The sequence below is a fragment of the Dipodomys spectabilis genome, unplaced genomic scaffold (assembly GCF_019054845.1).
Source record: "Dipodomys spectabilis isolate Male_0828 unplaced genomic scaffold, ASM1905484v1 ptg000138l, whole genome shotgun sequence".
Taxonomy (NCBI): Eukaryota; Metazoa; Chordata; class Mammalia; order Rodentia; family Heteromyidae; genus Dipodomys; species Dipodomys spectabilis.
Genome location: NW_024870815.1, coordinates 14,459,402 through 14,483,277, shown reverse-complemented (window position 1 = coordinate 14,483,277; position 23,876 = coordinate 14,459,402). Strand labels below are relative to the sequence as shown.

Sequence of the window (23,876 nt, the reverse complement as noted above, 5' to 3'; positions counted from 1 at the left end):
GTAGGTTTATAAGCACCTTCTTGTTACCACAAATGAGGGAAGCAGTGTTCTTTGGGGTCTGGCTTACTTTGCTTAATACATTTTTTCCTCAAGATTTTTCATTTTCTTCCTAATGGTACAATATTGTTCTTTCTGATGGAAGAGTACACATTGCCTGACTTACATAACTGTAACCCTTCTGTACACCTTTACAATAACAATTATATATATATATATTTATGGAACTTAGGCTTCTGAGAAGAGATCGTGACCAAGATGCTAAAGGTACTATCTGGAGAGATAATAGTCCCCCAAAACTTGTATAGTCCACCATTTTGTTCCATGTCTTAGCATGTTGTCTTTAGGGGAAAAAGTGGTATGAAATTGACAAATTCATTGTATGAGAATTTTTGCAAATTGGATTCAGTTATGTCTGAAGACAATTTGCTATGGCCATGTAGGATCTGTCTCAGCAATAAAAGGTTGTTTTGACATTCAAAAAAATCTCTTAGTGTAATACACTATATTATTGAAATAAACAATATGTGGAATAAAACAATATGATTGTTTTAACAAATGAAGAAAAAATATTTGACTAAGTTTAACATCATTCAAAACAGTTATTTGTCAAACGAAATGTATGGAAACTCTTCAAACTGGTAATGGCATCTATGAAAATTTATAAGCAACACAATTCCTGAAGGACTGATTTATGAGATTAGAAAGAAGGCAACTAGATGGAGTGGCTCATGTCTTTAATCCTAGTTATTCAGGAGGCAGCGAGTAAGAGGATTATAGCTCAAGGCCATTCTGTTTGAAAAGTCACAAGACCTTATGTTAACAGGTACAAAATGAACCCTGGTTCAGGCTACCATGAGGAAAAATGACTTAATTCAAAGTATAATGAAAATAGAGATGACTGGGAGCATCGTTCAAGTGGTAAAACACTTGTTTAGTAAGCACAAGGTCCTGAGTTCAAAGCCCAGTTCTGCCAAAAAAGAAGAAATAAGGCAAGGCTGTTCAATTTTATAATTTCTATTTGTCATTTTATTAAATATCATGACCTGTGGAAAATGACAAGCAAATAAAACAAGAAACATACAGACTGAAAAATAGGATTTTAAAAAATTTTCAGAATATATGATTATATCTATAAAAATACTAAGAAATAGATCATTACTGAAAAAGGGAATTTAGAAAATTCTTTAATGTGATATTAATATACAAAATTCAATCACATTTTCATATACTAAGTATAAACAATTTGAAAATAAAATGTCAAAATTTTCATTTTTTATTAGCCCTAAAATATGGAACATTTATAGGTAAATATAAAAATGTATGTAAGATGATAACATTGTAGTGTTAAAACTATTTCTAGGAAAACTCAAGTAGAACTTTAAAATTTGGAGAAATGTTCTGATGGATTGGAAGACTCGGTATTGCTGCCATGCAAATTTTCCCCAAATTGACACTTACTCATCTTAGACCAATTCAAATGGGCAGCAATTTTAGAAGACAGCACAAATGACTTCAAATATTTATATTTGTGCAATGGTCTTGCAATTATTAAAACAAAGTTGAAAAAAATAACTCGAGAGTTGAAAGCTCACACTACTTCTAAACTTACGTCAGGACAAGAACAAGTAAGATAGTTGATGACTGGCATAGTGAACATGTAGTGTTGTACAGAAGAGAGCAGCTTTCACTCCTTTTGGCAAGGATGGACAAAACCCTTGGTACTGATAATGTGTATATGCTTAATGCGCTGCCAACCATTTTGTGGTGTTTAAACAATGCATTCTGGTTTTCCATGCTGCAATCTCATTGTACAATTAACAGACAACAAAATAAATACTAAGAAACTGATCATGCCTTCTCTGAGGCAGATATGTAATACATATGTTAAAACTGAACTAGGAAACTTGAGAAAACAGGTGGGGATGGGAGAGATGAGGGGTGAGTGATGGATTGGTTTCACTGATTAAGATGCATTGTACACAGCAATTGAGATGTTGGATTGAAATCCTTTTGCAAACTATTAAAAAACCACAAAATAATTAATGAAAAATGTTTACATGTAGGTTAATAAAATACAACAGTATGACCAATTGGACAATTGATCTTCAACATATATGCTAAAGCAATGTAGTAGGGAAAGACAATCTTTTAAAGAAAACAGTACTGGAAAGTCTTTTTTTTTAAAGCCTGTACTATAGATAAAATTTACACACATGTAAAAAATATTTCAAAATGGATCAGAAACTTAAACACAAAAACTAAAAATATAAAACTGCTAGAAGAAAAAGTCTTCATAACTTTGAAATAGTAAATGACTTCCTAAACAGAATGCAAAAATCCTGATCCGTTAAAAATTTTATAAACTCAACACTAAAAAACCCTTTCAGTTTGTAAAAGATGTGATATTTTTAAATGAAAAGAAAAGTTATAGACTGGGTGTAAACATTTACAGCATGTATATTTTTCATGGAAGTTGTACTCAGAATATGTAATAATTACAATATAGGGATAGAAATGTCTCAGTTAGAAAGAGGAAAAATCAGAATAGACATGCCAAAAGAAGACATAAAAATGACAAATAAGCACATGAGAATGGATTAAACAATACTATTTATCAGAAAAATACAAGTGCAAAGCACAATGAAATACTATATGATGCATCTCAAAAAGTATCTAAAACATAGGAGACTGACAAAAGCAAGTATTGATAAGGACATAAGAAATATAAATTCCCACATTCCCTGTAGGTATACAAAATGGAAAATTCACTTTAGAAAACAATCAGGCTGGGGAAACAATGAGGAGGCAACAATGCTTGATAAGAAATGTACTTGTTATCTTGCCCATGTAATTGTAACTCCTCTGTATGGTATTCTCACAATAAAAAAAGAAAACAATCAGGCAGGTTTATATAAAGGCATATTTATAACCCAACTCAGTAATTACATTCTAATATATCTACCCAAGAGAAATAAAACTTCTTACAAATACTTTCATGTAAACAAAGACATCTTTATTCATCATCGTCTAAGCTGGAACTGACTCAAATTTTTATGACCAGGTAAATGCCATACTATGGAACATTGTTCATTATGAGAAGAATGAGCTACAGATAAATACAATAATGTAGATTAATACAAAAATCATGCTGAATGAAAGAAGCTGGACACAAAATGGCTCATATTATAGGACTCCATTCCTATGAATATTGGAACAAAGAAACTCAAATCAACATTGATGAACAAGTGATTTTCTTTTCTTTTTCTTTTTTTTTTGAGCAAGTGATTTTCTAAGACTAATGGTGAGGTTGGAGTTGACTATAAATGCTCACAAATCAACTTTGTATATAATATAACCTGTATCTTGTTTAATGGGAGTTACATGAGTATGTTTGTCTGAACACATTTATCAAAACTCATTAACTTTATACTTCAAAGTGGTATACATCGATTGGATTTTTAGGTAAATTACATAATTAAAAATAAATTAAATGTGAATATCCCAGAAGTAAAGTTCTACATTGAAGAATTAATTCTAAGAGAATGAGAATTGTGAAAAATATATTGACAAATATATTTAGTGCTATAGTCAATATAAAGGTACTTTTCAGAAGAACAAGTGAAAATGAAGAATGTTCAACATCTCTGGTCAAAGGGAATTGCAAATAAAAACAATGCTGAGATTCTTCCTCATACCAGTTAGAATGGCCATTATCAAGAAAACCAGTAACAAACGTTGGTGAGATGGAGCCAAAAGAATCTCTCTTACACTGTTGATGGGAATTTAAGCTTGTTCAACCACTCTGGAAAGCAGTGTGCAGAGTCCTCAAAAAATGCTTGGCTTCTTTTTAATGTTGCCAATCTCTTTAGAAAATAATGACTTTCTTAGACTCAACTTTACTTGGATCTATCTGACAAACTTCAAATTATTCAAAAGAGTTTCTGTCAAAAGTCTTTTCTTTGCTCCGAATTCCCACTGTAAGCCTCGCCAGAAAGAGAGAGCAATAACCATGCTACAGGCTGGTGGCTGGGCTGCCTTGAAATCTCCTATACCAGATTGTTATTCTGTCACTTTAAACTCAACCTTTCACAAAATCTCAGAACATGTAAATTGTAGATAAACTTTTTGCCAGTAGGTAACATGGATGATCACTCTTCCAGTTGCCAAGAATCCTTAGGCCTATCTGAAATCTTTTAAGCCTACTCTTTACTCTCCACATTTCTATCCTCATCATGCTCTTGTTTAATACCCACTAGAAACACCCACTACTCTCTGCTTACAGCAGTAACTCTGGCCACCTCTCCAAGCTCCTCCAAATTCTTCGTGCAAACCATTTCCAAAGGTTTAAAAACCAAATGCTCAGCTTTAGTCACATCAATACACACACACACACACACACACACACACACACACACACACACGAAAGTATATGAATTTCTACCTATAAAATTCCTACCTACAAAAGAAGCGTAAAGGTATGAACACTTCTCCTGGAATTTTAACTGTTATCTTAAAGCCCAAAGATACAGTTTTGCAATCAGTATAGCTAGCCCTCTGCTCAATTTCTCTTAGGTAGAATTGTACTACAAGGAAAGTAAAGCTATATTCTCAGTCACTTAAAGAAAGTCTTATCTTTAGTTTGCCTATAAAACTATTTGCCTATTCGAGTTATGGATTATGTAAAAAGTATGCACATTTCAGTATGATTCTATTCACAAATTGTGAATAGATAGCATTGTTTTAATGTCATTTCAACAATTTACGAGTAAGTATATTACCTCATCAAAGTATCTGAAATTGAGTTCAGACTTCAGAATATGAAAGTCCTAAGTTCAACTACCCTATTTTTCTCAAATGTGATAAACAGAATTTTCAAATTTCTAACACATTATTCTGTGCATTCAAAAAATATTGACAAATCTTACAAATGGACATCTAACTTTTATTAGCCAACCATGTCTTTTTGAGCAATCTACTACATTCTAGTGAAAATGACCCCCGGCACCAAAAATATAAATTGGTATTATCCAATCATCCTATAAAGATCATTAACATTAGAAAACCAGTTGGTAACAATTGGTAGGACAATACATAGATTTAAAATGGAGGAAATAAGCTGTATTAATTTTAATATAGTTAGTCCTTGAGATAGATATTACATGCTTTAGGAACTATGTTTGTATTATATGTCAAATCCCATTATAAAATATGTCATTGGAATGGAAAGGTTCATAGCAAAAAGGATGTCCACACCCCTGGATGGTGGCCAGTTTATTTCAAGCCACATTCAATACAAAAGAGAGACATTTTTACTGTCTTTGGAATTTACTAATACATTTGGATTGTGTTGCTATATACTTCTAGCCAAAAGGCTCACATCGAGTGTGCATTTTCCTGTGCATAGATCCTAGAACTACATTCTTTATGATCACTTTCCACATTCCCTTGAATTCCCTTTCTGCATTCCTGCTAGACTACTGATATAGAATACAGATTTTTACTTTTATTAATGTTGGCAAAATAGGTGAAAAGTATTTGAGGAAGCCAAGAGTTCTCTGAGCTTTTCTGAGATCTAATTATTCCAGATGATAAAGCATTGTCTTCCAATGCATGTCAGGATTTGGTAGCATAATCTGCTGATATCTAAGGAATGTAGCTTGACAATCACTTTGGCTTTAGGGCTTTCAGAGGATTGATTTAGGTGGTAAAGTTTCCAGGCATGAATCAGAATCCAATTTTGAACACAATCTCAGCATCAATCAAACAGGTCACCAGCATAAGAAATTAGAATACCATCTAAATGGAATATACAAAGATTCTGATATACAAAGATTTTACTTAATTTAGAAAGTACCAAACTAATTTGGAATACAAGGAGCTAAATCTCAAGGATAAGCTATTCTTTGGCATTCAAATAGACATACATAGTTGAATGATATCTGAAGTGCTTCATTCAAACGATGCCTAATGCCTAATGTAGCTGCTGCAAGACAGAAATTGTACTTGTCATTATTAATTATAGGAATCTTACTGGACTAGAAATTATTGGCAGTACTTTGGAAGAAAAAAATAAGCTAACTCTTAATTTAGAATTATCAGTCCATCTTCTCTTCCATAAGTAATAATATTGCATCATTTGTAAAGAAGTGGAAAGACTTGAAAAAATTATGTAAAGTGAAGTAGGTAAGGCACAGAGAGAAAAAGGATGCATGTTTCCCCTTATATATCAAAACTAGATTTAGTTTATGGACTTATAAGTAAATATGTTGAGTGGCATGCAAGTGCGTGCAAATGTTCTCACTGAAATATGGTAGATTCAAGAGTGATCTCAAATCATGTAAATCCTTAGAGAGCCAAAATTAAAGTTCAGCGAAACAAAACACCAAAAAGCAGAAACTTGAAAGGAGTAGGGCGGAGCCAACAGGAAAGTGGTAGATGAATAAAGAGAAGAGGGGGAAATGTAGACAAGAATTCAGTTTCTTACAAATTTAAGAAATGGGAGGAAAGGGATGGGTAGTGGAAGGATGGGTGAAAATGTTGAGAGGGGTAACATTGCTCAAGATCAACTCTGTTAAATGGCAACTCCTTTGTTCAACTACTTAAAGATGATAATAAAAATTTAAAAAGAATGGTCAGTTCAGTTTATTATTTGTAGTAAAACACTTATTTTCTTGAGAAATATGTCTAAGACTTTCACAGCAAAGTTATGGAAAAATTCAAAAACATTTTATAAGTGCAACTAGTTCTTGTTGAGAAAAAGAAAGCAAACCAGAAGCCTTTTCTGATATGTCTTTTATGTATGCTTCTATTATACGTGAAGCTATATGAGTAGTTTTTTCTGGGTGGTACAGTTTGGCAGCTCAGTTCATTAATATTTCAAGAGACAAATGAGTAAGAAAGCTAAGAAAGGGACATTTCCAGGCACCCATGTGATCCAATGTGACCCTATTTCTGCTCTGTGGGCTTCAAGGCATCACTCTGCAGTTGATCATAGCATGATTTAGTGCTTTTGCTACCACTAAGGCTTTGCCCTAGTTTTCTGGTTCAACAAATAACAATAGTTCATTATGTCACTTCTAGCATAATAGGGGCCTTGGGAAATTGAGATTCTACTTGTTTGTCAAAGGCCAGTTCATGAGATCACCATGAACCTGAAAGTCAAGAATGCAAATCAGCACCTACAGTCCTTTATTTTCAATCCAAAGGCTTTCTAGACTAACGTTTGACCATTCTGAAGAGAAAGAAGAAAAAGAACAGCTCCTGTACCAAGGATTTGTCTCATAGTTTGCCAATAACTGTCTTATGGAGATTCTTCTGAATATGCTTGAGTCCTTACTTAGCAATCTATTAGGTTTAAATTATACTTTCATTCTCCCAATAGCATTCAGGTTGTATTCTTTGGACAATTGCCTTGATTTTATTTTTCTTGTTTCCCCTTTCAATCTTCTAATTTACACATTCAGAACAATTGTTAATTTTCTATATATCTCTGGAAGTTACTGAAGAATGACTTACATAGAGTATTTCACATGTCAAGGGAGATATATCACATTCTTTTTACTATAATTTGGTTACTCAATGTTATAGTTATTTAGAGGTTGGCTATCAGCTATAAACCATGTATATAGATTCTGATTAAATAATTACCTTTCTTATATACATTTATAGAACTTGTTCCTATAGGTTCTAAAGTATAAATATCCAACAGCTAAGGATGGAACCTACATTATTGTCTTCTAGAACTACACAGGCAAATACAGTAACTACTAAATCCACCAATTATCTATGTCTTCTTAAACTAAATTAATTAAAATCAAATAAAATAAGAATGAATCAGCCACATTAACTGTCTTGTATGAACTTGACAGTGTCTAGTGGCTGCCACATTGTATAACATAACAATAATACATTTTCTTCATCATTTAAAGGCTTATTGGAGAGTTTTTATTTGTTTATTTTTGTTTTTTTTTCTGAGAAGAAACAAATCCACATTATATTGTCCTGTTCTTATCTAAAACAAATGATAGGAGTCTCAAAATTCTAAGTGGCCAACAAAAAATTCAGTCCTTGTACCATCACGTGAATCTTGCTCTGCATTATTTATCTTGTTTTACACATCTGAAAGCACCAAGAGGTCACATGACTTTCCCATTGTCCTCACAAGTTAAGTGAATGGCTCAGGTAGAATTAAAGCTGACAGCCCAGACCACTTAATCTGTGCAAAATCCATAGGCCAGACACAATGTGGTTAAGTATCACATGTGAAATACCCTCAAACAGGCCTTTGGAAAACCCAGAATACTCTGGAAGCTCTTTTTTTCCCTTTTAAATAAATCTTAATGGAAGTCTGTTTATTTGGTTTTCTTAAGAAATTATCCCTGGAACTGAGGGCTTATTATATACTTCATTACCTCCAGTAGATGTTTGGTAATTATAGAATACAGCATATTATAGAGAATGGAAAGGCAGAAGAGGATTAAAAAAATTAAATCTTAGTGAAGGTATTCAAACGATGGTATTGAGGAATATATGTGCACTGAGCAGATCATAAAATGTATGAGCAGAAAGTTGTGGGCAGCTTCCCCAATGAAAACCACATTCCTTCATCCCATTTATATGCTAGCAATGAATGTCACAAAGTATCCCATCATTCCTAAGCATTGAAGAAGTATCCTGAGATCCATAGAAAAAGATTCAGCAATACTCAAATTAGTACCCATAGAGTAGTGATATATTGAGTTCTTCTTTCAGAGACCTATTGCCTTTTCTTTAGACAGCTATACCCATCTTAAAGGGACATGTCCTAACATTTCAAGGACTGATGGATATGGGTTTAAGTTAGTCTGATACTTTGGGACTCAAATTCTCTTAATCATCTCCATTATAATAAAGGCATATGGGATAGGAAAGGAAATTAAATCTTGGTTTATGACTATTTCAATGAGCTCATTGAGGTTAGAGTCCCACCAATGGTCGTTTCCTCTATTGTGGAATGCGTGGTCAAAATGAATTTACTTAGTCATTAGCGAAAAATTATCCCATTAGTTGCTTTATCTTCAAGTAAAAGCTACTGTAAAACAGAGAAGTCAGGTAAAAGCTTGTCAAACTGCCTTTTCTTTAAAAAAAAATTAAATAAGTGACAATATCATTTTTTGAAGAGACTGGAAGACTACAATTTTAAGGGCTGGAGGGATGGCAACCTTCATGATCGCCCCAGTGAATAGATCAGTCTGGCTCCTTCAAACACTTGTGGCACAAGATGGGATGACAGTAGAGTAACAGACACTTAACTAATTTCAGCTGCTCTGCCATGTGGGCTGTCTTTGTGAGTAGAGATGATCACAACTTCCTCGGGTGCTATGAAGCTTGTGAGCTGACACATGCATTCTCTTCAACATCCGTCAGAAATGAGGATGTGCTCTCATACATACATGGAACGTACCACAGTGTTCATTTACTGTTTTAGCCCCTGGACTCGGATCATTCTTGTCTCTGTCACAAAATCAACTGAAGAGTCTAGATTATGTGCAAGTTCTGGAGATCATTGCTTTGGTCCACTCTATCAATAACTTCTTAATTAGAAATAGCAATCTATATGCCTTGGTAAGACCTTATGCTCCAGATGGAACACGAAATATCATAACAAGATTTAGCTTTTCACATTAATAACTTGTTTATGGGTTTCAGTGTTACAAGGATGCTTGAACATCTTCATTCAATTGCACTTCACACTTTTTTCTTTTTTGAATATTTTTATGATCTTTCAGTAGTTGTACAAAGAAGCTGCCATTCAACCACTTCACACTTCTTGACGCTAAGAAAGAAGCACATTCCTTGGTAAGTTTCTTTGGATGTTTGAAGTGCATACTAAATGTGGTTGAGGGTTTGGATGTACTTCGGATGACTGCTGTGAGCCATTTATTGAGAAGAGAGATTACCAGTATTGATCACAGAAGAAGACATGGTTCTATAGCAAGTCCAGGATGTGGAACAAGCGGTGCTACTTGTGGGGCTTTACAGTCCAGCAGATCCAATGGTGCTGGAATAGCTTCAGCACAGAAAACACTACCCGGAGCCTTTCTGGAAATCCCCAGAGAAAGAACTGCAAGGCAGGATCCTGTAAAAGAGAACCAGATACCATGTGAAGAACAGATCCTGGCCTGATACAGCCCCTATCAAGAGGCCAGTCAACTGTATCTTTCATGAATTGGTGACTGTCAGCTCACCAAGTCATAAGTTGGACTCAGACACAATCTACTATAAAATGGAAATGGTTGATTCAGTATAGAATTTTACTGAGGTGAGAATACAGATGTAAGCTACATAGTAGACTCTTGTTTGCAGTTGTTATTTTTTTCCCAGCACTTTCTTTTCTAAACACTCAACTATAGCCCCTGGTATTTTCTTACAAATGGTTGATGGAAGAGACAAAAGCCTAAACTTGGCTCATGGATATGCCAGTTTGGTATTCGGACATAAGCTAAGAGTGGACTCCATTACAGTCCCATGAAAATGTGGGACTGAATGACAGTAGTAAGAGGAAGCCTTCCATATGGACATTCTCTCAGTCATTGTTCCATTTTAGTCACTTTGTTGGACTGGAAAGTATAACTTAAAATAGTCTCAGATCCATAATCAATAATAAGTGGTCTAGCTGATTGGGAATACAGAAATTCCTCAAAAGTAGTGAATGATTTAGTTAGTTGGTCAGGAGCTTAAAAGGAGAAAGAATGAATGATTAGTGATAAGGATTTCTGAGGAATAAGTAGGTGGTTTGACCTTTATTATTGGGCACAGAATGTAAGTAACTTTGTGCCACACAATACAATAGAGATGCCAAAGAAGTATTTGGACAGCATCCATCCTAGCCTGACTGTATCATCACCCACTACAGGCTGGACAATGGGCTTTTGTATGATGTGGATAAGGTGATAGAAAGGGATTTTTTTTCATTGGCTCAGCACAATCGGTATATTCACAGAGACTAATAAAAATACTGATATATATCAGCATAGACTAATGTATGCTGATATATACTGATATATACTAATATATACTGATATATATATACTAATAAAAATACTAAAATCTAGTCTGTTGGTCCTCAAATCAATGCTGCATCCCTACCAAGATACTATTTCTCAAAGAGAACAAGCAGGTACTTGGGGGTAAGTTTTTACTTTGCCCTTCACCTCCACCTAGAAAGGAATAGTGTTTCATTTTAACAAAGTCACCTTGTATTCCAGAGAAGGCTGACCTGTGCCTGGCCTAGTGTCACCAGCCAAGGGTTCACGAAGGATGTACTCTATTAACAATGTATTGTCTTGAACAAAGGAACCAGCTTCAGGGAAGAGAAGTGTAATGGTGATTCCCTGATCTGGTAGTCGTACACACAACATACCACCCCCAAACTGCAAGACTTGGTGGACAATAGAATGAAATTATATTAGGTATTTCATCAACTTGAGAAGACACCTTACATGGATGAGGTGCCAATCTACAGGATATGATATGCACATAATCCAGTGGCCATTGCTGTTCTACACTTAATAGGTAAAATGTATGAGTTTCAGAACCAAGGCATCTGAGTAGAAATGGTTCTAGTCATTATGGACTGTTTGAGGATTTGTGCTTGCCATTCCTGCTCCTCTATGTTCAGTCATTCTGGAAGCCATGGTTCCAAGGAAGGACCTTTCTCTAGCAGGAACATAAGCAATCTCAATAAACACTCATTGCTTTGTTATTTTGGGGGTTGTCATGGCAGAGGATGCTCATCCTGAGAAAATACATACCATAGTCTAATGCCCCCACCGTCAATAGGAGGCCAGATGACTTCTATATCATTGGGACAAGGAGATCACCTGGGCTACCGAGTTGATCCAGTTTAGCATTTGGTCCTATTTTAGAAATAAATGCAATTACAAAACCACCACTCAGTAAGAGCACGGTTACAAAGATTTCAGGCTCTACAGGGATGAATGGCCAAAAGGCAAACTCCTAGACCAGATGCTGACGGACTTGGAGTGGTAAAGGAGCAATATAATTAGCATCAATTATATCCTGAGGTTAAATGTAGCAGTTGGAAGAGAGAGTTCTGGGAAGATGGTGGAGGAGAAGCTGGAATCTGAACAAGCTCTTGCATAGAAAGCAGTTTCAGAGTTCCAGTGAACAGTCCCAAGCCAGAGAATCACACCAAGTGTGCCATCACAGGACAGAGAGTTAGTCAAGAGAGGGGAAGCCAAGCAGACACATCTGAGCGCTTGCCAGCAGCTGCCGCTGCAGCGGCAGGGTCGCAGCAGCGACCACGGCCACGGGGGCATACCTGAGACACAGTCCGGGACGAAGGAGCCAGATGCAGCGGACGAGCGGATTCTACTCAACACCAGCAAGAACCGACAAGGAGCGGACATCTTCATCCTGCACTTTGCAGACCAGAGACGACCCAGGATCCAAGACTCGGCGTGAGTAGAAGCCCGACGTCCTCACTCCTTCTCAGGGAGCAGAGGAGGGAAGGCCACCCCTCCCCCCCAGCACCGGTGATCTCCATCTTGGATACCGACAAAGCTCGGAGGAGCGGCTAGCTCCAGCTCAGGCCTTGGAATAAAACTAGTCATTTAGCAGGTCACAAGAACTTAACGGCGAAGTGACCTCACAGACTCAGTTCCATCCAGGGAAAAGTCACCCAGCTCAGGCGCCAGCCATTGGAGTGGCTCTCCTCACTGGGTAACCAGAGCCAGAGGCTGCCCCTCCCTCTAGCAGCCACCACAATCAATTGAAAAACAGAAACCCTGAGAATGGCTCCAGGCTGGGTGCTGTGAGTTTTTTTCACAAAATAGCCCCAGGGAAAAGCTACTGTTTGTTGAAAAGCCTCAACTCTACCCAGAACTTAGCCTCATCACTGCATCCCCCTCTTTTGTGATTCTCAAAGCAGATCACCCTCTCAGTAAACTAACCTGGGAGGGGGATCTCAAAATCTTGGGTAAAGCAGAGCATTTTTCTGCCTGTTCCAACAAACTGACTTAAGAAACCAATCAAGCCACAGGACCTCAAGCTGACCAGAGACTCCAACAAGAGGCTGGTTACAGACAAAAGGGAGATACAGGATTCTTCCCACCCCTCCCCCAAAAAAAAAATCAAAGAACTTTTTTTTTTTCTTCTTCTTCTTTTTTTTTTTTTGTTACCTTATATATATATATAATTTTTTTTCCTTTTCTAAAACTTTTATTAATCTTTAATTTTTGCCTCTTCTGAAAAAATAATTGTTTTCCAATAACTTTTTTTTTTCTCCTCTTATAATTTTTATTTTAGGAATACGTGAATGTGCATTTTCCTTTCTTTTCTTATCTTCTTTCTCTTTTTCTTTCTTTCTTAATTATCTTTTTGTTTTTTGTCTAGCTCTACTGAACTTCTGATCTTTTCTTCTCACTTTCCTATTCTTTCCACCTTTTCCTCTCTTTTGTTCTTCTTTATGTGACTTAACTCTTGTCCTGCACATCCTCAGACAAACTCGTAGTTAACTAGTAGACCCTATCCCCCATTGTGTACACACTTAATCCACAAATTTATTACTCAATTCAAAACCTCTGAGACTTAAATTCATTAATAGCAGTACTACCTCTTTATACCTATATAATATTTTAAGCATTTTTTTAAAGTTTTTCACATCTCCTCTATGTCCCTCCCTTTCTCTCAATATATTCACATTCCTCTCTAAATAGATGGTCTTTTAATCTATATAATAACATTAATTTTTATGTTTCTATTTTTTTTCTGGTCTCTTTTCATTCCCCTTTCCCTTTCTTCTTTCTCTCTCTCTCTCTACTTGCATCCTACCCAACCTATTTCCTGCATTGTGATTAGGACATAGTTAACTCTCCCTGTGCCTCCCCACACCAATCTATTCCTATTTTTTACCCACATCTCTCCCTAACCCTAATAATTTCTGGTTTTCCAAATTCTTCTCTGCGGTTCGAAGTCCTTTAACATATAGTTGTTTGATGTCGAATAGATGTATCTGTTGAACTAGATTGTATCTGTAGACTATTGACTGTACAAATGCAAACTTTGGTTGATGGTTGCCTTAAGATAGTGTTCTAGCACAAAATTGGTGCTATCTTCATCTCAAATGGGCAGAGTAAGCCGGAAAAACACAAGAAAAATGGCAAATTCGGGTATCTCAATTCCCAATCTTGATAATCAGGGGTTAGAACAGATAATGAATAATCCAGAGGAGAGTTCCCAAATAGCTCTACAAACACTGCTGGCAAACATGATAAATGAGAAGTCTGACAACGTACAAAGGACTCTGTATGAGCGTGATAGGGAGAGAGAGGAGGCATCCCAGAAGTTTATACAGGAATATCATAAGCGTGAGGAAGCTACTCAAAAACTGATACAGGATTTGCGTGAACAACTTGAGAATACTCAAAGAGAAAGGGAGGAATGCCGTGAGCAGGCTGAGAACACTCAAAGAGAACTGCAGGAATCCCACGAATGGGAGGAAGCTAATCAAAGAGTAATACAGGAATTGAGAGACCAGGTAGAGAACACACAAAGATCACTAAAGGCATTCATGGAATCCATTAACAAAGAGCTGAAGGAAGTCAGGGAGACCACAAAGGGAATGCTGAATGGAACCCAACAGAAGGAATGGGAGTCCAAAGAAACCATAACCAATCAACTAAGTGATTTGAGGACAAACACTGAACACCAAATTAATGAAGTAAAGAAATTCATACAAGACCTAAAACAGAGCTTCAACAAAGAACTTGAAGCCATCAAAGCTGACCAATTAGAAGGAAAAGAGATAAAAAACAAAGTAGAGAGTCTTGACAGCAGGTTAGACCATGCAGAAGATCAAATCTCAGGGATTGAAGACAGCCTAGATATTATAGAGAAAGAACATACAACCATCCAAGACAAGTCCAAGAAATATGATAGATATATCCAACACCTGGAAGACACCATCAGAAGGCCTAATCTAAGGATAATGGGTGTAGAGGAGCACCTAGAAACAGAAGTTAATGGTCTAGGAAATTTGTTTAACAGGATCCTAGCAGAGAACTTCCCAAACATGCAAAAAGATAGGCCTATTCAGATACAAGAAGACTTTAGAACCCCAAATAGACCAGACCGGAATAGGACATCCCACCGTCACATTATAATCCACACAGGATCAACTCAGAACAAGGAAAAGATCCTTAAAGCTGTCAAGGAGAAAAGGGTAATCACCTATAAAGGGAAACCAATTAGAATCACCTCAGATTTCTCAGCAGAGACAATCAAAGCAAGAAGAGCCTGGAATAATGTATGCCATGCCCTAAAAACAAACAACTATCAACCAAGAATACTGTACCCAGCTAAACTCTCCTTCATAACTGAAGGCCAAATAAAAACCTTCCATAGCAAAGAAAAATTGAAACAATACATCTCCACCAAACGAGCCCTACAAAAGATTCTTAAAGATGTCCTACACATAGAAAACCAACAAGACCGCAATAAAGGCCAAGAAACTGCACCCAAACTGAGAATCCAAGAACCATAGGAAGAACCCAGTTTTCGCAGCCCCCAAGAAGGTAGATAACATGGCAGGAACTCCCAAATACCTCTCAGTCCTATCTCTTAACGTTAACGGACTGAACTCTCCAATTAAGCGACATAGACTGTCTAGTTGGATTAAAAAACAAGACCCTTCTATCTGCTGCCTGCAGGAGTCACATCTTGCCCGTAAAAACAAACACATTTTCAATGTTAAAGGCTGGAACAAAATCTACCAAGCAAACGGACCCCATAAACAGGCGGGAGTTGCAATCCTAATATCAGATAAAATAGACTTCAAATTAAAATTCGTGAGAAGAGATAAAGAAGGTCGCTACATACTAATTAAAGGATCTCTCCTTCAGGAGGATATTACAATTCTAAATATCTATTCGCCAAACAATGGAGCACCCAAATTTATCAAAGAAACACTACTTTCCCTCAAATCCCATATAGATCCAAAGACATTAACTGTTGGGGATTTTAACACACCACTCTCCCCACTAGATAGATCAACTCAGCAAAAACTCAACAGAGAAACCGCAGATCTAAACAGCTGCATAGATGAACTAGACTTAACAGACATCTACCGAACATTTCACCCAGCAGCATCAGAATACACGTTTTTCTCAGCAGCACATGGAACCTTTTCTAAAATAGACCACATTTTAGGCCACAAAGCAAACTTGTCTAAATTCAGAAACATTGAAGTTATACCTTGCATTCTCTCTGACCACAAGGGAATAAAATTAGAACTCAACACCAAAAGCCACCAAAGAAAGTCCGGTATCACATGGAGGCTGAACAACACACTGCTGAATCATGAGTGGGTCATGGAAGAGATTAGAAAGGAAATTCAAATGTTCATGCTATTCAACAAAAATGAACACACAAAATACCAGCTCCTCTGGGACACAACAAAGGCAGTACTCAGAGGCAAGTTTATAGCTCTGAGCTCCTACATCAACAAATTGGAGAGATCTGAAACTAACAATTTAATGACACATCTAAACCTCCTTGAAAAAGAGCAGCAAGATAAACCCCAATCCAGTAGACGGAAAGAAATAATCAAAATTAAATCAGAATTAAATGAATTAGAATCCAAAAAAACTATAGAAAGAATCAACAAAACAAAGAGTTGGTTCTTCGAAAAACTTAACAAAATTGACAGACCCTTAGCAAATCTTATCAGAAAAAGAAGAGAACACACCCAAATTAATAAACTCAGAGATGAGAATGGAAACATCACCACGGAAACAACCAAGATTCAGAACATTATAAGGGAATACTTCTCAAAACTTTATGCTAATAAGTTTGAGAACTTGACAGAAATGGACCTCTTCCTAGCAAATATTGACATGCCAAAACTAAACCAAGATGAGTTAAACTATCTTAACAGGCCCATATCAAGCATTGAAATAGAAACAGCAATAAGAGACCTCCCAGCTAAGAAAAGTCCAGGACCAGATGGTTTTACAGCGGAATTTTACAAGGCCTTCAAAGCAGAGCTCACACCAATTCTCCTCCAACTCTTCAATGAAATTGAAAGAGAAAGCTCATTACCGAACACATTCTATGAAGCCATCATAACCCTCATCCCAAAACCAGGCAGGGACTCATCAAAGAAAGAGAACTATAGACCCATTTCTTTGATGAACATTGATGCAAAACTTCTCAACAAAATTTTGGCCAACCGACTTCAACAATTCATCCAAAAAATCATACACCACGATCAAACAGGATTCATTTCAGGGATGCAAAGCTGGTTCAATATACGCAAATCAATTAATATTATTCATCACATCAACAGGAGCAAGAATAAGAACCACATGGTTATCTCAATAGATGCAGAAAAAGCATTCGACAAGATCCAACACCCCTTTATGATGAAGGTTTTGGAAAAATTAGGAATCCATGGAACATTCCTCAATACAATAAAGGCTGTATATGACAAACCTACAGCCAGCATTATACTCAATGGTGAAAAACTAAAGCCATTTCCTCTTAACTCAGGAACAAGACAAGGATGCCCACTCTCTCCACTTCTCTTCAATCTAGTATTAGAATGCCTAGCTACAGCAATAAGACAAGATACAGACATAAAGGGGATCCAAATAGGGAAAGAAGAAATAAAACTCTCCCTCTTTGCAGATGACATGATCTTGTATTTAAAGAATCCCATAGACTCCACTCCCAAATTACTCAAGCTGATTCAAAACTTTGGCAAAGTAGCAGGTTATAAAATTAACCCCCCAAAATCAATGGCTTTTCTGTATGCCAACAATGAGAAAAGTGTGGCTGAAATTAGGAAAGCAACTCCATTTGTAATAGCCCCACAAAAAATAAAATACCTAGGAATTAACTTAACTAAAGAAGTCAAGGACCTCTATGATGAAAACTTTAAAATCTTGAAAAAGGAAATCAACACAGAACTTAAAAAATGGCAAAACCTCCCTTGCTCCTGGATTGGAAAGATTAACATCGTGAAAATGGCAATACTTCCCAAGGCTATCTACAAATTCAACGCAATACCTATCCAAATTCCAACCTCATTCTTCAAGGAAATAGAAGAGGCAATCCAAAAATTTATATGGAACAATAAAAGACCCCGAATAGCAAAAACACTCCTCAACGGAAAGAACACTGCTGGAGGAATATCAATACCAAATTTCAAACTCTACTATAACGCCATAGTAATCAAAACAGCTTGGTATTGGCATAAGAACAGACCTCAGGACCAATGGAATAGAATTGAAAACCCAGAAATGAACCTACAGACCTATAGCCATCTAATCTTTGATAAGGGAGCTAAAACAATAGAATGGAAGACAGACAGCCTCTTCAGTAAATGGTGCTGGCAAAACTGGTTAACTACATGTAGAAAACTAAAGCTAGATCCTTATATATCACCCTGCACCAGAATCAACTCCAAATGGATCAAAGACCTCGAAGTCAAAGCAGACACTCTGAAAACATTACAGGATGGAATAGGAGAAACCCTAGGTCTCCTTGGCTCAGGCCGAAATTTTCTGAATAGAGACCCGGAAACACAACAAATCAAAGAAAGGTTGGACAAATGGGATTGCATAAGGTTGCAGAGCTTCTGCAGGGCAAATGACATAGCTAGCAAGATCAATAGAAAGCCCACGGATTGGGAGAAGATCTTTACTAGCCATACAACGGACAAGGGTCTCATATCTAAAATATACTTGGAACTCAAAAAATTAAACCACCCAACAACAAATCCTCAAAGAAACAACTGCCCAATAAGTAAGTGGGCGAAAGACTTAAAGAGAAGCTTCTCTGAAGAAGAAAGAAGGATGGCCAATAGACACATGAAGAAATGTTCAACATCCTTAGCCATAAAAGAAATGCAAATCAAAACAACATTGAGATATCACCTCACTCCAGTTAGAACAGCCAAAATCAAGAACTCTAACAACAACAGATGCTGGAGGGGATGTGGACAGAAAGGAAGCTTACTTCATTGTTGGTGGGAATGTAAACTTGTTCAACCACTTTGGAAAGCAGTATGGAGGTTCCTCAAAAGACTTCACATAGAACTCCCCTATGACCCAGCAATCCCACTTTTGGGCATTTACCCTAATGTTTACAAAAAAGACCACACTAAAGCTACCAGCACAACTATGTTTATTGCAGCATTATTTACCATAGCTAAGATATGGAACCAACCCAGATGCCCCTCAGTAGATGAATGGATCAAGAAAATGTGGTATATATACACAATGGAATTCTATGCCTCCATCAGAAAGAATGACATTGCCCCATTTGTTAGGAAATGGAAAGGCTTGGAAAAAATTATATTAAGTGAAGTAAGCCAGGCCCAAAGAAACATAGGTCCCATGGTTTCCCTTATTTGCAATATCTAGTATAGGTATGAGTCAAGCGGAAAAAGTCAGATAATGTGATGTTAGAAAAATGAACCCTTAAATATGTATTTTAATGTTTTTGTTTCTTTCATGCATGTTTTTCTAACGCATTTATAAGATTATTTCTTTGTTGCTTTGTGTGTCCCTCCCCCACAGTGTAACCCCCGCTTTCACTATATTTGATGTCAATATAACATGTGGAGGAGATGGGGACAAACAAGTCGTTTAAGGATTCAGGTGGACCTGTTGCAACCATGAGAAGTACAAAATGTCATGTCAAAACCAGCTTTACAATGTCGGTGTGGGGGGGGAGGGGGGTGTGTTTGGGTGGGGGGGAGAGGGGAGGCTGGGAAGGGAGGTGAAGGGTAAACAAAGGAGGAGGCTGCAATGCTTGGTAAGAAATGTATGCATTATCCTGCCCATGTAATTGTAACCCCTCTGTACAGTATGTTCTCAAATAAAATAAAATAAAATTTAAAAAAAATGTAGCAGTTGGGACTGGAGTTTGTCCTGTGGACCTTCATTTTTTGGTTTTCTCCAACATTTTAAGTGATATAAGTCTGAGAGAGAAGATATGATAGGAATGAATGAACTCAGGGGTGGATTCACACAGCATTAGAAGATGATGGAAGTGGTATTGTTGATGTCATGTTCAGATCCACTTGATTTTTCATAAAGGTGATGGGAAAATATTTGAGGAAAAAAGTGGTAGAGATTCAGTGCCATAGACATGCCACAGGGAACTGAACTCAGTTATGGTGCACCATTTTCCTCATATGGAGTCTGGCCTTGGGTTAAGTGGTAAGATGGCTTTCCAGATTCACTTTAATGCTCAGCTGCTGTAGGAGTTGGACAACTGCCTTGGAAATTCATCCTCATCTAAATGGGAGACTTCTTTCCCAGGAGATGGCTCTCTTCTGCAGAAGACTAACACAAAATAGGACTACAAAGATACAACTATGATGGCTTCCTTCCTTCAGGATGGGAAAAATTGTACAGTGCAGTTCTTGCTTTGATGCTCCCGATGGATCAAGCTGAAGCTAGTCATCAGCTTCAATCACGTCTTTGTTTAGCTTTCCTCTCCACCCTAGACTTTTGCAATTAGAGATATTAGATGATATAATAGTCAATAACTGAAATGAAAAGGAGAGATAAAATCACTTATTCTACATCCCTTATTACCCAGTCCATGATATCATTTTCTCAGTAATTCCTTACACGTCTCTTCATCCTGTGGAGTTTCTAGAGAACCTGACTTAGAATGAGGCATGAAGCATCTAAGAATCTTGGATGAATTCCAAACACAACTAGTTATAGACAAAGTGTTCCTTGGAAGGGAAGATGTACACACACTGTACACCTACTCGGTATGTTTCAGTACAAAAGCCAACTGAATACCTCAAATGGCCCAGGAATATGCTTTTAGAAACTAGGAAAAATGAGGGCTTATGTTCCAAGCAGTGGGCATGTTTGTTTCAGGGGCCTGTGGGCACATGTATCGCCTTCTTGGAAAGGCATGTAGCTGTATGCCAGTGCCTGGAATAAATGTATGTCTCAATCACATGTATTGGAAAAGAATCAATAGGTACAAGGCCTGCTGAGCAGAAGACAGGTGAAGCAGTTTTGAATTATCAGTGTACTTGAGGAATTACTTGCAATAAGCAGGACCCTCAAACTAGGCTTGGATCTAATTCTTTGGGTTTGGATATTAGTGGAGTTTTATAATTAGAAATATTATAAGTAGCTAAAAAAGGACAGATATTATAAGTAGTTAGAAAAGGACAGATAAGATCATCTTCCCTGAGGACAGAGAGGTGTATATACTTTTTAAGTTCACAATGATGAGAGTAGGTACTCAATGACTTGCAGAAATAAACAAGACAAGTCAGAATATCTGGATAGATCTGAAACTGTCCAAAGTCTAGAAACCATTTTATCTGCCTGATAGAAGCTTTACCAAAGCCACATGTATAGTTATAGAAATATTTGATAAATGTCAAAGTGAATCTGGCCCAACATTTTAGTACATTTGGTTTAGTTTCATTAACTATTTAATTTTGAATTTGGACTTGTCAATGATCTACCATATGCCAGCAATAGCAAATGGATTTTATCTAATAACGAATAAAAGTTGCCCAGGCTCTTTTCACTAAAGGCAGGGATGTCATAATTTCTTTGGATAAATCACCTATTATATTTTGTAGGGTAGTGAGAACAGATGCAGAGAATATCAGAAGGGCCTTATGGGAGACTTAAGACCTCAGAAGTCTAAATAGGAAATTTGTCACACAAGTGAGAGATTGTAGGCTGCATTTTTCGCAGATTTCACTGCCTATGTACCTTATGAAATTTCTTTCAGTTCTTTGAAAATCTTGACTCTAATAGCATTTTCTCCATATTTAGGTATACAGAGTTGCCATGAAGTTCCTTCTTGTTCAACTATATCTCACTGAATTGACCAAAAAGAATGTTATTCAGATTGCTGCAACAGGCTTTCCTTTGTATTGCAGGGCCACTCTGATGGCACAGATCCTATCCTCTGAGTCATGCAGCCTGAGCTGGAGGCATGGAATTCTGAGAAGGTCTGACCCAGCCAAGTGAGCCACTGACATCAAAAGACTTGTGGCTCAGATCTATGAAGCACCTAAGAGGATGGACGCTGCTCCAAACCTCAGTGTGCTTTAGAGCCTGCCAATCTAGACTAGAAATCTTACAATGACACAATTTCCCATGAAATGTCTGAAACTAGACTTTATGTTTCCCATCAGGTCACAAGTGTCAAAAGAACAGCCTTTCTTGCTATATCTAAATTTGTTTAGTGCAAGTTGTCATCTTGGCTCAGAAGGACAAGACAGTGACCCAATAAATAACTGACCATCCTGGGAGAGGAAGGAGTTCCATGTAGATTCTGATTTAGGAGAATCTGGGGGCATTGTTATTTTTGTGAGCCAGTCCTCTAATTCCCCTAGCAAAAGGAAGAAATATGTACCACTGATGTCTTTGATAGCTTCTTCCAGGATTACCTGTCTGCTGATAAGAGACTGTCTCATGTCAAGGTTAGAATGGTAACAGAAGAATCTTCACTGTTAACCTTGTAGGACAACTTTGAATATCTTAGTCAAGTGTAAATAGATAACTGAAAAACACACTGTGGCTGAAAATGTCATTATCTTCTGGAATATAAGGAATGACTATGTTTGCAGTGTGAAACTTACAGGCATAGAAGAGGAAGCAAGGTGGTAAAGCTGGAAAAGGGTGTAGGTGCAGCAATTGGGTGGTCATGCTGGTGATGAGATGTAAGAAGTATGACACTCCTAGGGACCCCTTGATTTCTAAAGTGCTATCTGAATCCAGTGTCTAGAACTGGTACCTGATGGGGATCTTCTTTTGTAACTTTCTCCTTTTTAGGAATCTCCCAAATAGAAGACATTTTGACACATGTAGGCAATAAATATCTTTTAATTGAGCAGATTCACCCTTCATTTCATCTACTAGGAATTCAGATAAAATAACTACAATGATGGCATATTTGTATTTTTAAAATACAAATGAATATTCTATTGTTCTCTATAGAACACTGTAAAAGTTTAGGGCCTCATTACCAGTATATTTTTTCTACATTTGTTTATGGAGGGCTTACTCTTTGTTCTCCAGGGTTACAAATATGAATAGGAAGGAGATTGTTGTTCTAAGAGCAGGGCAGGCTTCCACGGCATGAACGCTTTGAATCCAGGTGTCTTTAACAGTTTTACACTCATATGCCTCTTTCTAGGCGTCTTAAAGCTTTTTGAACAACAGACCTTGCATTTTTATGTGCATAGGATCTAGATGAACATGCTAATCCTGCCTCAAAGGTTCATTTGAGGAAAAATATGTAATTAACTGTAATACAATAGTATTTTATATACTATGATTATCTGGATGGAAGAAAGGAAGGAAAGCAGGAAGGAAAGAAGGATGGAAGTAGGGAGGGAAGGAAAGAAGACATAAGTTCTGTGTTAGGAGTCATAGAAGGAAATATATCTATATGTTTGTGAGAGGCCAAGGCTCTAATTTAGGATGTTATTTTAGTGAATATTGTAGATCTTTATGCCTTATAACTTTTTATTTTTCCAAGACATTGAAAACTTACATTAATTTGCACTGATTGGTTTAGTCTAACTAAATCCATAGCACAAACAGCCAGAGATTGTTAACTAACATTATTTTTGACATGCAGACATTATTTACCACTGCCGACTAAAAAGAGCAAATTTTGGGGGCACAAAGAAGTGTGTGTGGTGTCAGGGAATAGGCAAACATTTGGTCATTAGTTGTTTTGCTTTGAGTTGCCAGTGGCTTGAGTCGGTAAAGAAGTAAGATATTTTAATAATATCAAATGATAGATTATTAAGGAGGAATAGTAGGAGTAAGTGATGGTGGGGATTTGATGCTGAAGAAATCCACACA

General features: G+C 36.9%; 1 non-coding gene across 1 annotated transcript; it reads left to right on the top strand.

Moving 5' to 3' along the window:
* The first annotated feature begins 1,660 nt into the window (after positions 1 to 1,660).
* LOC122117044 lies at positions 1,661 to 1,784 on the top strand. Its single transcript, XR_006149066.1, has one exon. It is a non-coding gene; the product is annotated as a U6atac minor spliceosomal RNA (small nuclear RNA).
* The last annotated feature ends 22,092 nt before the right edge of the window (positions 1,785 to 23,876 follow it).